Here is a 20,800-nt window from a genome sequence, read left to right as displayed (position 1 = left end):
AAATCCATTTGGTAATGCAGAGTTATCCCCCTCGTGTCACGAAGGCCTTCTGTTCTTTGATTTACAGCTGCTCTCATGGAAGATTTGGTCAATAATCCTCAGGATTGCAGCAAAACACCCAAGGACATATTTATCGACTCAGCTGTAGTCAGACACCTCCATCTCCCCCAGGTATGAAACTATGATTTCTTTTCTTTATGTAGGGTGCTTCGTCAGCTTCCAAGCATTCCAGGAGAACTCTTCTTCTGTGACCTCCCATTGTGAGTCAGGGTCAAGAGCCTATAAGGAAGCCTCTAGCCTCTTTCCTGGTGAAGAAAGGAAAGGGCCAAAGGGCATTGCCTCCGGTCCTTGGAAAAATAGCTGGGATAAAAAAGGAGAGGCCAAGAAGTGTCCCCACCAGTCCTTGATGAAAGAGAAGCAAGAGAATGTCATCTCCCCAGAGGTCTTAAGAGAATTCCAGTGGAATGCGAGCTCCTGGAGAGTAGGAGACACATTTGCCCTTATCCTCGGCCTCATCCATTTCTGAGAATGTGATTGGTGCTCCATAACCATGTGTCAACTGAATAAATGAATGCGTGATCTAACAAGGCAAAAGTGATTCAGACTGATGGGTCAAATAGGTAAGAAAACAATGAGTGTCCTTAAAGTGAGAAAGGGAATGATTTGAATAGCAAACAAGAAAAATAAAACATTGCAGCAGTTATCTGTGCCTACCTATTTGCTTTGGTGGCTTAAAACAATTCTTAAGTCAATATAATAAATGGAAAGAATGTTGCCTATGCAAGTAAGATATCAAAAAAGAAAGAAAAAAGACTAGAAACAAATTGTTTATGTGTGCTAGAAACCAAAGTATTACCTGACAAAGGTCCAAGGTTGAAGACAGAACCCTTAGAGACCACTCTCAGATATTTCTAGTTGAAGAGTAGCAATTCTCATTCCTGGTTCTATCATCACAAGAATTTCCATTTCACTCCCAGAAGCATCACAAAATTCTTCGCTGATTTCCCAAAACAAACTCCTTTAATTCGCCAAATTATTATAAAAACAAGGTGGTAATAAGAGAAGAGAGTGTTGTGAAATCAAAGAAGCAATGATAAGTCTCCAAAAAAAATTTAAAACTCCTCTATAGTCCAGACAGATAGTTGTTTCTGAGAATTCCACCCTCCCCAAAGTTGGAACTATACAACGGAATTTTTTTTTTTCAATTCCTCCGTTGTTTTATTCCATTCTTGTAGGGATCCTCCTGGGATTGATTTTTCCCTTCTTAATAGCACAAAGAGGTGAGACTTCTGTGCTACAAGAAGGAAGCCAAGTGTGTTGGGTCTGGCACAAAGCAAACATTTTTGCATTGCCTGAATTATTTTAAATAATTGAAAACATCATTCTGATGGTCCATGCCACAAGGCACCAGGTAGTCAACTTAGGAAAAATGAAGGGTTGTGGTTTGCATTTCAACCTGGCCTAAGTAGCTGATCAGGGAATTTGAAAATTCTAACTCAGAGACAGTTGCTGAATTTTAAAAGTAGAAAATTGGAGAAAGATCCTGAGTTTGCCCCACTCCATATTACTAGACTCTTGAGGTAAACCCCTTTCAATGCCATCAAAGGGATCCATCTGCCCAGCTCTGTTCCTCATGGGGCCTTTCTTTCAGGCTCCCTCCCAGAATCAGCTGGCTTTGAATCTGATCCTGCTAAGTACAGACCCCAAAGTACCCGGTTCTTTCCTAAGCTTCCCCTGAACAGAGCACCCATTCTTGGCCTCTGCTTATAATTGTGTTGGTCTAGTTCAAACTCTGATTCAACCCCAGGACTGGGATGGCATCCAACTCTGCGTTAGGTACAGTGCTGGAAACCATCTGCTCTTTTGTCAGTGTTACATATTGGTCCAATGTCATGGTCCTAAGAATCAGATTAGAAGACAGCTTGCTTTGTGATTTTCCTGTTCCTCTTTTTTTTTTTTTTAATGCATTTTATCTTGCTCTGAACATTATTCTTTTCTTCCCGCTCTTTCAGGTTAAAGCCAAGACGTCCCCAGTATCTGCCAGCCGTCCAAGAACAAAGCAGGCTGAAATCCATTTGGATCCACGTCTCTATTTGCTAGTGTTTTAAATCCAAACCCTCAACCTCAAGTTCCTGTCCTAAGGAAGGAAACTTTGGCTGGACAAAAGGAGTTGAGGCAAAGAAGTAAACTTTACACCGAAGAGTTAATCATATGGAATCCTATGTCACACCCCCCAGGGATGCCAATATAATAGGTCTGTTGTGAGACCAAAATCCCTGCACTTTAATGGGCACTCCAGGTGATTCTAGACAGGTGGACCACATTTTTTTTTTTTTTTAATGTTATTTATTTGACAGACAGAGATCACAAGTAGGCAGAGAGGCAGGCAGAGGGCAGGGGCTGGGGGGGAAGCAGGCTCCCTGCTGAGCAGAGAGCCCGATTCGGGGCTCCATCCCAGGACCCTGGGATCATGACCTGAGCCGAAGGCAGAGGCTTTAACCCACTGAGCCACTCAGGTGTCCCGGTGGACCACATTTTTGGAGAAAGAGAAGGTCCCTGTAGTAAGAGCTGAAAACAGCTGCAGTGAGGGAAGGAAGTCCCAGGAAACTTTAGGGATAAGCAGCCACCTGGCGGCTGGAGGCCCCTGGTGGATGAGAGGCTTCCAAGCGTGAAGGCTGAGGTCTGCAGCTTTAGGCTACTATTCACCCCTTGACACCAGGCAGAAAGGAAGGAGGAAGAAGTAGGTATTGGGCCAAACAACCAGCAGTAACCTGACTTCCCGGACTCTGCTCCCTCACACCCCTCATGCAGAGGGCCATTTCCCACCTCACGTTTAAGCTCGGGCTCACTCTCAGTTACTAGAATAAGCAACTAGAACAGGGATGGAGACAACCTCTGCTCCTGTCTTGGTCGCTTGGTATCATCACCAGAGTTGCTGGTCAGACTCAAACCTTATGTAACAGGATGTAATCCTCAACCTGTTTTGCTTGGCGTCCCTCAAAATAAATTTCAAAGCAAGCTCACTCATTTCTAAATAGACATCTAACATTTTTCATCATGAGATTAAATCATTGCGAAGTATGTAATTTCTGGCATATTGTATACTTTGACATTTTTAAGTGAAATGTTACATGACTCCTTAAATGTACCAAAGGGAATCTAGAAGGTATTACAGTTTGGTATTCACCATCATCCATTCATTTATATAAACTATACATGAACAAGTCTTTCCTTTTGGACTGGTACTTCCATCTGACTTCCTCCATACAATTTTATCCTATTATATTTTTATTCTTATAGTCTTCTATTGGCCATTCCAGCATACTTACTTTCTTTACTATATATAAATACACCTAGAGATAGAAATATGTTTAGATGTAGATATATGCAGATATATGTAAAGTCTAGTATGTAACGTGCTCTTCATAATTCCCAACGACCAAAAGGATCTAAGAGTTGAAAGATGTCTTATGAATTTAGTTAACACTGTAATTTAGGTAAAACCAATATAAATATATTACAAATCATTAAATATAAAAAGTGAATTTTATCAGAAGTACAGCTTTAAATGAATAGGAGTTATTCTAATTATTTCTGTTGATAGACAATACTTAACATTAGAAAGAGTCAGCATTCAGCCCCATTATATTAACATATTCCATTTTTATATGTGAAAGTCCTGATAAATCTTATTTATATAAATAATTATGTAGAAATGGAAGGGGTTTTGTTATGGCAGAGTCATCAATCCTTTAAACTCTTTCTGAACTAATAATAGTTTATCAGCTGACAAGTTGCTACATTCTTGAATTTTTTTTGAAGCAAAGAATCAGAAATTATACAAGTTGCAGAAGATTCCATGTGCAGTTTTGATTTAAATCTCCCTGATGGCTAATGAGGATGAACATTTTTTCATGTGTCTGTTAGCCATTTGCATGTCTTCTTTGAAGAAGTGTCTGCTCATGTCTTCTGCCCATTTTTTGACTTGATTATCTGTTTTTTGGGTATTGAGTTTGAAAAGTGCTTTATAGATCTTGGATATCAGCATTTTGTCTGTAGTGTCATTTGTGAATATCTTCTCCCATTCTGTGGGTTGCCTCTTTGTTTTTCTGTTTCCTTTGCTGTCCAAAATTTTTTATCTTGAGTCTGATCCTTACGGCTGTATTTGTATCTAAGCAGAGGTAAATAATGACCAGGCAAAGCGATAGTTTAGATTCAATTGATAGTAAGAAAAAAAATTAATTAAAAAAATTTAGTAAAAAAATTCACTAGTTGATAGAAAATAATGTATATATATATATATATATATACATATATATATATACACACACACACAGAGTATGTGTATATATATATGTATACACACACTAATATGTATAATATACATACATATAAAAATAGTGTATATATTTATATATACGTACACATATATGTACATAAACACATACATATGTGTCTGGATGGGTTAGATTATGTTACAAAAACAACCCTAAAATCTTAACAATATCAACACCAACAGAACAGGAATATTTTTGAAAAGCTCTATCGACAGCCACGTGAAAGTATAGGAGACTTGCTTGATTCATGTGTTCGAAACTCTAGAATACAAACATCTAAACAAAAATGTCTGTGCTCACTCGCCGGGAAGGACAGGGAGTAGGGAAGGGAAATGCCACCCTTAGCACAGCAGGGTTTCCCAGCAGAGATGGAATAAGGGCTCTGACCCAGGCTAAGCCCAGGCAGCAGCCCAGTATCTGCGGGAGGCAGGGCCTGGTAAACAGGGCAGCATCATGCCCTCCACTGAGACATTGAGAGATAATACAAGGCCAACCTCATTAGTAAATTATTCATGGAGTTATTTAGTCAGTCATTCAAAAATATTTTTTGATTGCCTCTCATGTGGTAGGCACGGTAATGCTATGGCAGGAAGATAACTAGGAATTACACCAGATGGAATTGTCCTGATCCTGGAAGAAGAGGACGACAGGATGCTGATCAGTTATGGCATGATCCAGTGCCTAGAAAGTGGCTGACACAAAATACAAGCTTGATATGTATTTGTCATTATTTGTCGATGCTAGGGATTTTTCCTTTAGCTAAACTGGCCTGTTTCCTTCTCTTTCATTTCCACTTTGATGGGCAAAGGCTACAATGTTACTCTGCTGTGACACTTTCATCCTCTTGGATTTATTCCTGTCTACAATTGTCTTCTTTAGTATGATTTTTTTTTTAAGTTTGTCTACTTTTGTTTCCATGTTATTATGGGAGCAATGGTCTGTCCCAACTATCTGTGTCCTAACAGGAAGGATCACCTTGTGAAAGTAGATTTTTGTCCTTCTTGGTTGCACTAGCTACATTTCAAGTACTAATCGCCACACGGGGCTATTGGCTACCCACTGGGCAGTCAGATTATAGAACATAAGTTCTCTTAGACAGTTTTGACCAAATGCAGCCAGTCACCTGGAGTCCCAATATCCAGTCGTATGTTCCAGCTGCTTTTAACTGGGATTCCCACATTCTCCCTTTCTTCCCGTAAGGATTACCAGTCTCTGAGAACCTGCCCGTTGAAATGGCATTAGTGGAGTTCTGATAAGCAGCCCATGAAAAGTTGCTGCAACTTTTCAGTTTTTGAAATGGCTGCTCAGCACCCAAGCTTCACCCCAGACTCACTTCTTTGGAACTGCTAGGGCGTGCAGAGCACAGATATGTCCTGACAGCTTGGGTCCTTTTCTGTGGCTTTCTACTGCTCAGAGGAGCCTGAACACTTTTCTCAAACATGTCCTGCTGAGCAGTACAAATCACCTTCTATCTTTAAAAAAAAAAAAAAAAAAAAAAAATTCTGACTTACTGGAATTACTCCAAATCACTTTCTTTCTTGGAATTCACGATTTCTTTTGATGTTTATCAATGCATCACCACCTGGTGAGCTTGCCAAGATCATGTCTCGGTTTTAGTGATATATCATCTCCCCAGAGTTTATTGCAAGGTCTTCCCACCTCTTCTAGGGATCCAAAAGATCCATGAGCAGCATAAAATGGCAAGATGCCAGGAAACAAGGACTCAGCTCTCAGCTAGATATCTTATTCATTAGTACAGGGCTGCCTTTGAGAGTCAGTGTACTGGGGAAGGATTCCAGGAAGATGTGTGAATTTAGAATAATTACAAGGTCAGCTAAGTAAGTTAAATAAGTCTGAAAATCATAATTACACCAACCATAGACAAGGCAATGAAGTTGAGAAGTTTATCTTTGGCTTCCCTCCAAACTTCCCTGAGAACCCTCCTCTTTGATTTTTCTCCTTTGTCCCCTTCCCTCGAGCTTGCCCAGGACTCTATCTTGGCTTCTCACTCCTTCAGGGAAGCTCTTTTTGGGCTCTTTTCTCCCATGGAAACTTAGTTCCATGCCCATTAGGCTCTGCTCGTTAAGACCAGCCAGCTATTAGGACAAGCTAATTTACTTAAAAAAACAGGAGTCCTTCACCTGGTTCCCAAGACAGGCTTCAGAGAGCAGCGAAGACCGTAAGATATAACAGCTTCGCTTGTGCATTTTTTGGAGAAAAGAGCCATAGATTTCAATAGATTCTGAAATACGTCCATGACCCCCACAAAAGGTTGAAACCACTGATGGTGAATATTAATAGCGGATAATTATAGGAAGTTTTCTTCCCAGGTCATGTTTACATTTTAAACACCATGTGAAGGAGAAACCACCATCTGTTAAATATCTTTACTTCATGGGGCACCTGGGTGGCTCAGTGGGTTAAAGCCTCTGCCTTCAGCTCAGGTCATGATCCCAGGGTCCTAGGATCGAACCCCGCATCGGGCTCTCTGCTCAGCAGGGAGCCTTGCTTTCCTCTCTCTCTGCCTGCCTCTCTGCCTACTTGTGATCTCTGTCTGTCAAATAAATAAATAAAATCTTTTAAAAAAATGTTTTAAATATCTTTGCTTCAGAAAATAATAATGGGAGAGTCTTCAGGCCAGAGGCAAGAGAGGTAGGAAAGACTCTGGAGCAGGAAACGTCCTGTTACTGCCTTTCAGATCATAGCCAACAGCCTCTACATAAGATCAAGGGCAGTTTCGCTGGGTTGCACTGTTTCTCTTTGAACACAAAAACCTTGCCACTCATATAAAATGTAGGCTTTTTAAAAAAATTTCAAAGAAACTGATCAGGCTTAGGTTGCCACCCGTTTTTCTTCATTACAGATACATTCTGAGAAAAAATGGCAGTACGCTATGCCCCGGGATCAGGAGATTAGTTCTCCTGCTACCATGAATTTGCTGAGCAACTTTCTGAGAATGGCTTGGCCTCTCTGGGCCTCAGGGTTTTTCATTTCTAAAAAATCTGAGCAGTCCTCTCCAGCCTTGTGATTCTAAGAAAGCTGCCTAAAGTCCCCTGTAAATGAAATTTCTGTACTACCCTTTTATTGATAAGGAGAGGTGGTTTTCATATTTGGGGGAAGATATCCAACCAAACACTGAGTTGTTTTCCTCCTTTTTACTATGTTAGCATCTTGTCTGAAGCAGCAAAACCTGCTCTTGAAAAGCTTCGGAACAGTTTGTGGTGGATTGCAATTCTTGTCTCAGAAAGATTAATTGGAAACAAGCTCTAAGGAAGAAAATTCAAAGCCCATTTCTATGCTTCCTGCCTTTTAGATCTTCTAACATGTAAATTGACCGTTACAAAGAGGATCAGTGATTAGAATGGCCTGCGCGAAGACCAGCATTCAGCTCCCTGATTATTCCTTGCCAGAGTCCTGGGTGACCAGCATCTCAATGGCCTTCTTTTCAGCTTGCAGGATGATGAACCGCGCACTAGCTCCAGATCCCGCGTTCCCCAACATGAATTCAACCACGGTTTTAGCAAACTGAAGACCCTTCCCCGCCCCCAGATTGTGCTTCCAATTAGAACAAAACCTGGTCGCGAGGGTCACTCCAGACATCCACATTCAGGAATTCTAATTATTTCTTAAAGTTTAATAAAGCTGCTTTTTTTTTTTAAGATTTTTATTTATTTATTTGACAGAGAGATCACAAGCAGGCAGAGAGGCAGGCAGAGAGAGAGGAGGAAGCAGGCTCCCTGCTGAGCAGAGAGCCCGATACGGGGCTCGATCCCATGACCCTGGGATCATGACCTGAGCCAAAGGCAGAGGCTTTAACCCGCTGAGCCACCCAAGCGCCCCTCCTCTCTTCTTCTAATACCGAGACTCCTTGCTTACTTAGCAATCTCAGCTACTCTAACAGAACTGAGAGCCAGGAAGTAAGCAAGAAGCACTAACCCATTGCCTACATGGACTCAGCACAAAAGTTGTGATGACTTAACCTCCACTCAAACCAGTTCCCTTTTGCATTACATAGAATTCTACCTAGAAATTTAAAAAATAGAAGTGCCAGACATATACGTATGTGAAGAAAGGGAAGGACCAGGCAGGCATGGGAAAGGAGAGTCTCTAATGGCTGGACGGGCAGCCAAGGAAAATGCCAATGGATAGTCTAGCAATGACATGGAAAATAAAAGGCAGTAAAAACATGACAAAAGGGGACTCCAAGAATTCTTGCAGTCTAGGATATTTAATGAGAAATAAAGAGACCCATTCACTCCACTGACAACGAAATGGATTGTGCCATACCTAGAGTGGGAGTGGAATGGGTTGAAAACAAGACAAAGGTAATAAATCAATTGAAAGAACTATTTCACCTAAGCTCCAAATAACCATTCTTCCTTTTTTTTTTAATTTTAGTGTAATAGCTGAGCACATGACTGCTCAAAACAAAGACTACATTTTGCCATCTTCCCATGCAGTTGGGTATGGCCAATAAGGTGTGCATGGAAGTGATACAAACAACTTCTGGGTCATGTCCTTCTTTGAAAGGAAGCCTGATGCTTTCCATTCTCATCATCTGCTGGCTTGGGTGTGGACATAGTGCCTGGAGCTGGGACAAGCAGCCACATATTTAGGATGACAGATAAATAAAAAGAGTCTGGGTCACTGACATAATGAGCCACCATACTACCTTATACTGCTTATGCTTGTTCTGATTCTTGATAAGAATATCAACTTGTCTTGTTTAAGCCACTGATATTTGGGGTTTTAGCAGCAGAACCTACATCCTAAATAATCAACTAGTGAAACTTTTTTAACTAGGGAAATAATTTGGGGGATCTCATTGAGGCCCCCAAATTCCACTTCCCTTCTATCCTTTGGCAGTGGCCCTGTGGCGAAATGGAAAGAAAGTGGGATCTGGAGTCCAACCTTGGCTCTACTCATTACTAAGTTTTCTTTCTAAAATGAGAATCATAAAGGTTAATATTTATTAAATGCTTCTGTGCCATTCTTTCTTATGAGCATGATCTCATTTAATCCTTACAACTGAAGTGGAAGGCACTATTATTATTCTAATCTTAGAGATGCAGTTAGGCATTTTTCCTAAGACATTGCAGCTTGCGAGAGGCAAAGCTGGGATCTGGACCGAGAGCGTTTCTCAGGAGCCCATAGATCTTAACCACTTCCCTCTAGACTTAACTCTCTGCACTGGTGGGAGATGCAAGGCAAATTTAGTGCCCAGAGTACAGTTAACTTTCTTCAAACCGGGATCCTTCCGTATGATGCCGACTGCGTTCTGACAGTCTGTCTCTTTGAGCTGAGGTGCTGTGTTACCTACTGACCACCTGCTCTTGGGTGAAAGTCTCTCGTTGGTGAAGGGTGGTAGTCTCTGATTAAACTACAGTAAATCCTGCTTAGTTAAGCAGGGAACTTTCTTTCTCCTCCTGTTATAAATTGATTTTTCAGTCAAAATCTCAAAGTCCTAGGTCTCTTCAAAGCCACAGTCCAAAGTGATAATTCTGCACCACCAAAAATGGTTTACATTCTGTCCAAAATGTTTTGGAAGGCAGGATGTGCACCCCAGAGACAAACCCACACACTGTGAGAGGGCTCCCCCAGATGAGGAAACCAGACAAACCCCAGCCCGCTAGGTTTTCCTTTCTCACACAAGCAGGGAAAAGAAATAAACACTGCTTGGTGCCAAAAAAGGAGGCTCTGGAACTTGAGGCCTGTCACTGCTAAGGGAAGGAAAAAAATTAAAAAGAAATGCAAGTGTGAATGGCGCCTGGGTGGCTTGGTGGGTTAAATGCCCAACTCTTGATTTCAGCTCAGGTCATGATCTGGGGGTCCTGGGATGGAGCCCCACGTCGGGCTCCACGCTAAGCAGGAAGGGTGTGTGAGATTCTCTCTCCCTCTGCCTCCGCCCCTCCCCCTGCTCATGCTCTCCCTCCCTTTCTCAAAAAATTAATTAGTTAATTAATATGAAAAAAAAAAAGAAATACAAGTGCGAGAAGACAGAAAAAGACAGAAGAACAAAAAGTATATCATCTATGAAGATTTTTCTCCTAAAATGGATAAAGGGGAAAAGTAAGAGTGCTTTAGAAGGTAGGTTCTATTTTTCTAGGAAATGAGTCCTCTGCTTCCTCACACCATATCAGTGCGGTCAACTGGCTGAAGGCGGGTGAAGTCCCGGGCGTGCGGAAGCTGCCTGGAAACTGCCGGGGGCACCAGGGCGGAACCTTCTCTATGTGGTCCAGGCAAGAACAATCTCAGGATGCTGGAGAAACGCATTATCCCCGTTTCACAGATGAGGAGCTGGAATCTTGAAGATGACAGACCACTGTATCTCAGATCGCATGGGTCGTCAGCGGTAGAGCTATGACTTGAAACCCAAGACTGCCAGATGCCAAAACAGACTAAAAACACTATTTATTTGACATGTCGCTCCGGTATTCTCCTTAGATTACTTCTTACATCAGCTAGCTATTGTGCAAGTGTCTTTCTTTCCTTCTTTTTTTCATTCAACATTTATTAATCATCAATAATGTGCAGTCGTTAAGGTGTAAAAACATGCTTCCTCCTGACATGAGATTTGCAGACTGGTAGAAAAGTCAAGGTCAAACCACATGAAGGTAGTAGAGTGTTGAAGTGTTACAAGGACTATGGCAGAATACAGTGAGAACAAAAATGATTGACAGTGCTAGACATAATGCTGAGAGCTTGGCCTGTCCTATCAGAGAAGGGAGACAAGAGAAGAAGCCATCCGTGTTACCGAGGGTAAACCTTCCTCCACTTGCCAGATTTAGCACATAAAAATACAGGATCCCCAGTGAAATTTGAATTTTGGCTAAACAAAAAATGCTTTTTTAGTATAAGTCCCAGGCAGTGTTTGAGACATACTTTTACTAAAACATTATTCATCATTTATCTGAAATTCAAATTTAACTGGAGTCCTGTATTCTATCTGGCAATTCTAGATGAGGAGAGAGAGGAAGTAGTGGGATATGATTCATAGTGAAGGTGAGTCCTGAAGATGAGTACTTTTTCTTCAGATTAGGGTTAATGGGAAGGGAAGAAAGAGAGGGAAGCAAGGACTAGTAAACCTCTAACCTCAGATGAGCCACGACCATAAGAAACTAACAACTTTCAAAAGAACAATGAAATTTTTTTCATAGGGATGTATCAAGCCACCTCAAAATACTTCCTTTTTGGAAGCAAATGGGAAATAAATTAAAACATGTTTTGGTCATTTTGTAAAAATATAAGGTCTCCCGTGGAGTTAGGTAGAGGTAGAAACAAATATCAGTAAAGAGCTCTTGGTTCCCAAGCAAACACTCAGGATGTAGCCTTCTCCTCTGTGTGTGGAATGGAGGTGTAGTGCTTTAAAGGAAGCCCCCTCTCCCCTCAAAGAAAAGATCAGAATAAAAGAGAGGAGGTAGCATGGTAGACATAGCAACTACCTCACTCTCCCATGACCAGCCAGAGGACTTGAGTTAAGCTATTTCCCTTCTGCCAGTTTCAGCTTCTTCTTCTGGGTACTCACATGGTCTCCCTCCAGCCTTCACAACGATCCAGTTTTCAGTAGTAAATCTAAGTCACGTCAACTCTCAGACAACCACAGGAGGAGGCAGCATGGTTCTCCAGCCTTCCTGACAATTCTATAAGCTTCCAATATTCCTCCAGAACATTAGCTTTTCATCTTCTTAGCTAGAGTTGGCATCTGCTGCTTTCAGCCAAAGAATCAAAGAACTCCATATCACTGCAGAGGGTGAGGAAGGCAGGTACCAAAGTCAATTACACTTGTGAAACTCGGTTAGATATAGCCATCTTGTATTTAATGCAGGACTTCTCAGATCCTTTAATATGGTCACTTCTTTATGACTCCTTAGGAGAGAATTTAGTATTTGGAGCTTCACAGACTCTCTTTATCTCAGATCCTTTTTGTTACTGTTTTGTTAGAGCAATTTGGAGGACCTCTAGCCGGGAGTTCCTGATTCCCATCACTTAACTATCTTTAAGTGCTGTAGTGTGAAGTACCGACCTACCATCCAACTTTAGGATCTTAGGTGAAGAAACAAAATCTTCCATCTCTTCTTCACCCCCACAGAGCATTAGGCAGAGTAAAGCAAAATTGTACTGTGAACTCATTACAACCAGCCTTCCCATAACCACAGAGTGGTTGAATGTGATTAAAGCCACAACAGATCTCAGAGCCCTCTTCTTGAGGCCAGGAGAGCTGACCCATGTCACCTTGCCAAAAAGCCATTTTCCTGATTACTTCCTGCTTGCCCAGGATTCCTGTGGTTTCCACTTGTAAGGGGATCCTTCACTTCCTGACATTGTTGCTCTCTTACTGCTATGGCAGTGGTTGTAGCTCGGGACCCCTGGAAGGGTTCCTGCCTCAGAGACAGAGGATGCGTTCTCCAGGCACTGCCAAATGCTGATTGCCCCCAGGTGGCTCAGCTGCAGATCCATCGGCAAATTGTGGTTATTAATGACTCGATTGCTGGCACTAAGGACACACTCCTCAACCCAAAGTTTTACTTAATTTAAAGTGTTTATGCAATATGTAGCAAACCCATACCATGTGCCAGACTTTTTCATGTCATCTCATACTTTCTGTTTAATTCTTACCCTCTATGATTGTGTTTTAATTCTTTATGGACTTCAGGACGTAAGCGCCTCTAGTATATTGTCTCGAAAGCAGGAAGATGGGCCAGAAAGAACTGCAGATTGCTGCTCGTCATGGTGTCCTCTGGGTACCACTGGCAGGAACTCTTTGGCTTTGAGTGTCTGAACAGCAAAAAGAGTTGCATAAAAAATGCAGGCCACAAAGGCTTAAACTTGGAAGACAAAGTGAAAAAAAAACTTTATAATAAAAGCAATAGTTTTTAAACAATTAGTTTTTTTAGTTTTTTTTTTTAAAGATTTTATTTATTTATTTGTCAGAGAGATAGAGATTACAAGTAAGCAGATGGAGGGAGAGGGAGAAGCAGGCTCCCTGCTGAGCAAGGAGCCCTATGTGGGGCTCGAACCCAGGACCCTGAGACCATGACCTGAGCCGAAGGCAGAGGCTTAATCCAGGCGCCCCTAAACAATTTAGTTTTTAAACTAAAGTTCAAAGGGCTAGAAGTTATTACTTCCTGGAGACTTTCTTCAATAAAGAAAATTCATTTAATGCAAAAGTACCATTCACTTAGAAGGAGAATGCATTCTACTTAGGATCAATAAACACATACCTCAGTAAGGGCAGTACAAACATATATTACAAGCACATTTTTATATGAAAATAGACACTATAAGATAGGTGCTTTTATTATTATCCTCATTCTACAGAGGAGGTTTAAAAGTTTGCCAAGGTTGTATCGTTAGCAAGAAGCAAAGCTAGGATTTAAATACAGGACTGTCTGACTCCCAGGTTTACTTGAGCATCATGGTTATGCTCTCATCCTAATATTTTTGCTGAGACATTGATCCCATCAGACCTCCTGAAGCCCAGTTGCCTCCAAACATGAGCAGTCACATCTGTTCAATCCTCTTCTGTCCACTTCCCCCTAACAGTCCTGAGCTGTACAAACTACTATCATTTTCCAAATGTGCCATGTCATAGAATGTGTTGGGAAGCATTAATTTAGCCACCTAGGAAATCTATTTCTGATGAAAAAGCCAAAGTCATTTGGGTGCATGGAAACCCAGTCAATGAATGACTCAATGCATATTCCTCCTCTTTCCCTTAGACAAGGATAACTAGGCTAAAAAACCAGCAGCTGGTGGGGTAGAGGACGAAGGAGGGTAGAGGACGAAGGAGGGTTGCACAAACTTGACAGGGTATTTAGGCTAAGTGCCCCTAAGCACTGAGTGATGTTTCCTGAAGTCAAGAGGGTCTTCATGGACTTGGTCAGGAGGCTATGTCTGTCCAGAACAGGCTTCCACAAACTATAGCCAGACCCATATGTGGGCCAAACCAACCCCTTGGCCTTCTTTTGAATAGTCCACAAGGCAAGAATGCCTTTTGCGTGTCTGAAAGGTTGAAAACAAAACAAAGAAGAGTATGTGACAAAGACCAATTGTGGCCCTCAAAGCCTAAAATATTCACTATCTGGCCCTTTACAGAATAAGTTTGCCAACAACCCCTGCCTATAATCTGCTCTGTGATCACCTTAAGAAAGCCAGGAGCCAATGAATAAGAAATCAGAATGAAAATCTTTTTTTTTTTTAAGATTTTATTTATTTGACAGAGAGAGATCACAAGTAGGCAGAGAGGCAGGCAGAGAGAGGAGGGGAAGCAGGCTCCCTGCTGAGCAGAGAGCCCCACATGGGGCTCGATCCCAGGACCCTGGGGATCATGACCTGAGCCGAAGGCAGACACTTAACAACTGAGCCACCCAGGTGCCCCCAGAATGAATATCATTTTAAGGCTGCAATGGCTTCACTTACAGTTGTGTAGCCTATATGTAACTCTTGAAGGCAGATTTACTGTAGCCTTTAGAAACAAAGTTTCAGGAGTTGGAAAAAAAAAAAAAGAGAGAAACGGAAATAACCTCCTCTTTCCCAATTTTACACCTTCCAGTTTCGTAAGTCTCCAGGTTATTTGTGAGTTTTTTCCAGGCAGATTCTGTGAGAATAAACAGCTGCAAAGAGATGTTTCTAAGAGGAGAGGGGGGTCTTAATCATAAGGAAGAAAGAAACCAATTACTTAATGCTTACTATGTACCGAGACCTTTCACAACTGCTGAATCAAAAATCCCATGCATTCTGCTCCCATTATATCCAAAAGATAACACACTGGGTCCCAAAGGGCTAAGTGACTTATCTAAGAGCCTACAGGGGTCAGGTACAAACCTGGGCTGCAAATCTTGGTTTTCTGATTCCAAGTCCAGTGCCCCCTTTTTCTATACTCAGCTCCAGATAGTGAATTTGAAGGTCTGTCAGACATAGAATCCAAAATTCAGCTAGGTCCTGCTTCCTCATCTGAATATTGAGCATATCAGACTAGAGGATTGCAAAGTCCCTCCCAGTTCCAACCTTGTCTAATTGTTTCTGAGAAATAATGCAAATGACATGGAAAAGGAAACTTGAGTAGGCCATTTTATGTTCCTGGCTTGTCCAACTTCTTTGGGGTGTGAGATCAGTGAGGGTCAGGGGAACATGTCCAGATTCATTTAAGTGAGAAAAGCATAACCAAAACATGAGTACAGAAGGCTTTCAATGCTGGTAATATGGCAGCCTGATTTAACAAAGACTCTTCCCCACCACAAATACATGTAATGCTAGATAAATATCTTAAAACTTTAAAATGCATAACCTGAAAAAAGGCCAAGACATTTCCCAGGTGCCAGAAACAAAAGGAAATTCAAAACCAGAGATATAGGCCTCCAGCTACATGTAAGAGACCAAGGAAGAATCAGGCCTGGACACAGGTCCCAAGTAAATTTGGTCTGGAAGCTGTTCAGGCTGGAACTGAGATCTCTGCTTAAAACTAAGACTCTGAAAATCCTCCCAGGACTTGAAAGGAACACTCAAAGAACTTTGTCTACAGCACAAAGAAGCAACGGGGAAGCAAGCTATCTCTTCTGGGCTCTAACTGAAATAGAATAGGTGTCCTGTGGAAAGTCCCAAACCCAATCTAGGTGTGGGGTATGAACTTAAGCTATCTCCATGTCATAGGACTCCCAAGCAAAGAGTTAACAAAATTATTGGTTCATGGCCAGTATAAACCATGGGGAAAAAAGCACCATTGCTTCTCTCCAGGGTGGTGGAGAGAAGTCAATACGAGACTGCTCTGCAGGGAATTATCCACAGTCCAGGGTGAATGGCACTCTTGCCAAAAGAAAAAGTAAAAGTGTAGTGCAAAAATGTACTAACTATATGATGAAAAAGTATCAGGGAGGAGTATCAGCTAATACAACACATGGAAGAATAATGAACCCAAGAACTAAACAAAACAAAACAAAACAAACAAAAAAAACAGAATAATCTGAAAGACACTGCAAAATAAGTATGCTTAAATTGGGAGGATTAAAAAAAAAACGACTCAGGAGTACCTGGATGGCTTAGTCAGTTAAGCATCTGACTTCAGCTCAGGTCATGATCTCAGGATCCTGGGATGGAGCCCTGGGTCAAACTCCACATCAGGCTCTGTGCTCAGCAGAGAGTCTGCTTGTCCCTCTCCCCCTCCCCCACCCACTCATGCTCTCTCTCAAATAAACAAAATCTTTTTTTAAAAAAAGGACTCAAAAATTTAAATGAGCAATTTGAATAATAACCAAATAGAACTTCTAGAACTGAGAAGTATAATCATTAAAATTTTTAAATCAAATTAAACAGCAGATGAGATGCACTTAAAAAGAACTAGTGAACTATTAGATTGATTTGAGAAAATCACCCAGACTAAAACAAAGAAAAATAAGAACATAGAATATATCAAAAAGTTTAATATTACTAGTATTGTGTAGTTCATTTAATTTTAATGCTTGCTTTGATATAATGAAAAATCCAACATAATGTTGCATAAAAAATCATCTTTGTATTTTTTTTTTAAAAGATTTTATTTTTTTATTTGACAGAGAGAGATCACAAGTAGATGGAGAGGCAGGCAGAGAGAGAGAGAGAGAAAGGGAAGCAGGCTCCCTGCTGAGCAGAGAGCCCGATGCGGGACTCGATCCCAGGACCCCGAGATCATGACCTGAGCCGAAGGCAGCGGCTTAACCCACTGAGCCACCCAGGCGCCCCTCATCTTTGTATTTAAATTTCCTTGCTCTCATACAAGATCCATTAGGAATAAGGCAAATGGAATTGGAATTTTGCATTAATTAACCTACAAAAATGATGTGCCTTGGTTTTCGGGGGCCGTTACAGATTCCAAACCACGGCAGCACCTCAGTTCGGTCTAGTGGCACAGAGTGAAATATCTAAACAGTTGTGCTTCTTGAGAATGCCTGGACTGAGCAGTAATGCTAAGTCAGGAAACTAACCCAGAGTTTATGAGGCTCCTCAGTACTCAGCTTGACTCTGTAATAGCTCAGAAAAAAAAATTTGCACACATCCATTTTCTTTTCATCTGGAGTTCCCTCATCTGATTCTCTTGAGAAGGTATGTGGATATTCCCTCTGCAAGAGCAAATAATTTTGGATACTTTAGGGAGAACAAGTTACATTTGACCCTTAAATGTCAAGGCTTTCAACTGCATGGGTCTGCTTCTACATGGATTTTTTTTTTTTTTTTTTTTTTTTTTTTTTTTTTTTTTTTTTTTGAGAGAGAGAGAGAGAGAGAAAGAGGGCACAAGTGGGGGCCGGGGGTGGTGGGGAGAGAGGAGTGTTGCAGAAAGAGAGGGAGAAGCAGACTCCCCGCTGAGCAGGGAGCCCCACTCAAGGCTCCATCCCAGGACCCTGAGATCTATACAATAATAGTAATATAAATATTTTCCCCTCAGTGCATTTATGTCTTTTTTTAAAAGATTTTATTTATTTATTTGACAGAGAGAGAGAGAGTAAGAGAGATAGCACAAGCAGGGGGAGTGAGAGGGGGAGAAGCGGGCTTCCCACGGAGCAAGGAACCCAATGTGGGGCTCGATCCTAGGACCCTGGGATCATGGCCTGGGCTGAAAGCAGATGCTTAACCAACTGAGCCACCCAGGCACCCCTTATAATGTCTTTTTTAATACTTCATTAGCTTCTATATTATAACATATTTCAAATAAAAAACAATAATGGGGTGGTGAGGAGAGGAAATTCTATTTCTTGGCAATGTGAGAAAGATTGATTTTGAAAAATGCAAGTAAGTTAGATATCTGCTCATACACATTTAAGTATACTTTTTTCTAAATACATTCAATTAACTAAAAAAAAAAGAGTTTAAGAGACCATGAAGAATTGACTGATATATTTGGATTTTTAAATCTAAACCAAATATAAATTCTAGCAGAAGATGGAGGGAAGGGGGTTTAAAGAAACTCAAAGAAAGTAGCACAGAAGGAAATAAACAAAAAAGCCAGAGATACATACATAGGAGTCAAACTTCTAAACAAACAAACTCTTAAAATCTCCTGAAAAGAGGGATAACCTAAAAAAAATTAAAAAATAAAAAATGACAACTAAGTTGACCACAAAATTATCACTAGTAAGAACAGAAGAGTTTCTCTTATACCCAACTAAACTGTTGTGCCTGAACAAGGGTGGTAAAATAAAGGTATTTTCACAAATAAGGCTAAAAAAAAATTTATCACTGACATCCTTTGATGAAAAAGCTACTAATTGGATGTGTTTCAGAGAGACACCCAAATTGAATCTCAAAAGAAAGATGAAGAAATGAGCAGAGAAGTAAGCATTGACTTCTAATGAAGGCAACAATAGGAGCTGATCTGGAACTGCCAAAAGCAAGTTATTGACAGACTAAAGAACAATAACATGGAAAATGTGACAAGGTATCTTAAATCCTTGTATTTGGGGAATGAAAACAAAGATTGCATAATTAATGAGGTATGCATGATAGCATTTTCACTGTAACTAGTAAAATATTTGAAATACAAGAAACACTTTCCAGGCAATACAGAAGGTGGAGGAATAGCATAATGAAAACAAACAATATAACAAGAGAAAGAAAGGATAAAAAAGAAGAAAAGAAAAAGAAGCCCATGGGCAAGATCTAGAGATCCTCTTTCCCATTCCATTCTAAAATCATTTCGGTCCCTGCTGAGGTTGGGCACCACCTGGTGGTGACTGTCTACCGGGGCGTAAGTATTGTCTAGGAGATTTCTGGGTAGAATAACTGGCTGGGGACGTCCCTCCTGTCCCCATTGCCTGCCATTTCCCCTTTGCTCAGCCTTCTCCCACCTACACAGAGGATGAGAACTTTAATCCACCTCCTGATTAAGAATAGGGGCTGGGGCAGAAAATGGGAGCCTATCACCAAATGTGTTAGACCAAAATTCATGTTTGGGCCAGGATTTATTACATTCAAAAGAAAAAAAGCTAAAAATTATTGTTGACCCTTCAACTCAAAGAGTGAGAAAATGAACAGGGGCGCCTGGGTGGCTCAGTGGGTTAAGCATCTGCCTTTGGCTCAGGTCATGATCTCAGGGTCCTGGGATCAAGCCCCACATCGGGCTCTCTGCTCAGCGGGGAGCCTGCTTCCTCCTCTCTCTCTCTCTGCCTGCCTCTCCCCCAACTTGAGATGTCTGTCAAATAAATAAATAAAATCTTTAAAAAAAAAAGAAAAGAAAAGAAAATGAACAGAGTATCCCAAAGAAAGTAGAAGGAAAGAAATGACAAAGGTAAGTAAGGACTTAATGAATTAGAAAACAAACAATGAAGAAGGTCTACAGATCTAAGTGGGGTTTGCTTGCTTTTTTCAGGTGAGTTAAATCAACATCTGGCACAGAAAAAATATACACAACATTACAAACTTTAAAGGAAGGCATAACTAAAAATGAATTTTAAATATATAGTAACATACCAATAAAGTTTAAAAGTAGAGTAAATGGACATTACTATTTTGATATATAATCATTTTACTGGTTTTTACATCTATCAAAACATAGGCACAGCTATGCATGTAAGGATGACGTATGATCATATACATGATTTCTGGGGGGGATTTTTAAAAAAAATTTTGTATATACATGATTTTTCAAGTGATCTTGTATGTCCTTATCTAAGTCTTGACCTACCCCTTCCAAAGATCTCTTATATGTTAGGATACACATTTACTGTGAGTAAAACAAAAGGTATCTAGTGTTTTCTCAGTGACTTCTAGAGATTTTCCACTGCTAGCAATTCTTTTGGCCTCTCTTTCATGGTCTCAAATGGCTGTCACATCTTCACGCATCAAGCACATATCCTGGTCAGGAACCAGAGTGGGGAGGGAGACATGATGACCAGCAGAATTGTTCTTACATCTCTTAAGCCAGACCTGTGCTACACGACCATCCCTGACTGGAAAAGTGGCTATGGAAAATGGGATTGGGATGGGCTTCCATCAATAAATCAGCATTGTCTTCCATACCATGTTCACAAATTAATCTGTATCCTTCCATAATTTTCTTCCTGGTCTTATAATTGTACACAGATAAATACATACACATATTCATACATTCACAGCGATAATGAAGCAAGGAAGTATGGGGAGGTTACATGTGTATTCCTCATTTCCTCCTTGCATAAAAGCAGTCCTACTTCCTCCCGCTAATCGGGATCACTGGGGCAGCCATGAGAATGCACCCAGCAGAGCTCCAACTCCAGGCAGTATAACTGACCAAGGGCCCCAGCTGCTGGCTCTGAAATTTAAGGCTGCCCTTCCCACAGGCTGCTCCTGGCCAGTGACCTGGCATGCAGAGATACTACGGTAGCCCTTCCTGGGAGACCCAGGACTCCACTCGTGGCTGACGTTGGGTTAAGGGCTCCCAGTGAGCTTGTTGAACTTCTGAAGACAGCACAGCAGTCTAGGACCCTTCCGCCCAACCTTTGCTCCCTCTCCACTTCCTT

At 41.1% G+C, this 20,800-nt stretch overlaps 1 pseudogene; it reads left to right on the top strand.

Moving 5' to 3' along the window:
- Positions 1–11,323: 11,323 nt before the first annotated feature.
- LOC111140781 overlaps positions 11,324–20,800 on the top strand; it is a 28,611-nt pseudogene continuing 19,134 nt past the window's right edge.

The sequence above is a fragment of the Enhydra lutris genome, unplaced genomic scaffold (genome assembly GCF_002288905.1).
Source record: "Enhydra lutris kenyoni isolate GAN:26980312 unplaced genomic scaffold, ASM228890v2 scaffoldscaffold5, whole genome shotgun sequence".
NCBI lineage: Eukaryota > Metazoa > Chordata > Mammalia > Carnivora > Mustelidae > Enhydra > Enhydra lutris.
This window is presented reverse-complemented; position numbering and strand designations above follow the sequence as displayed.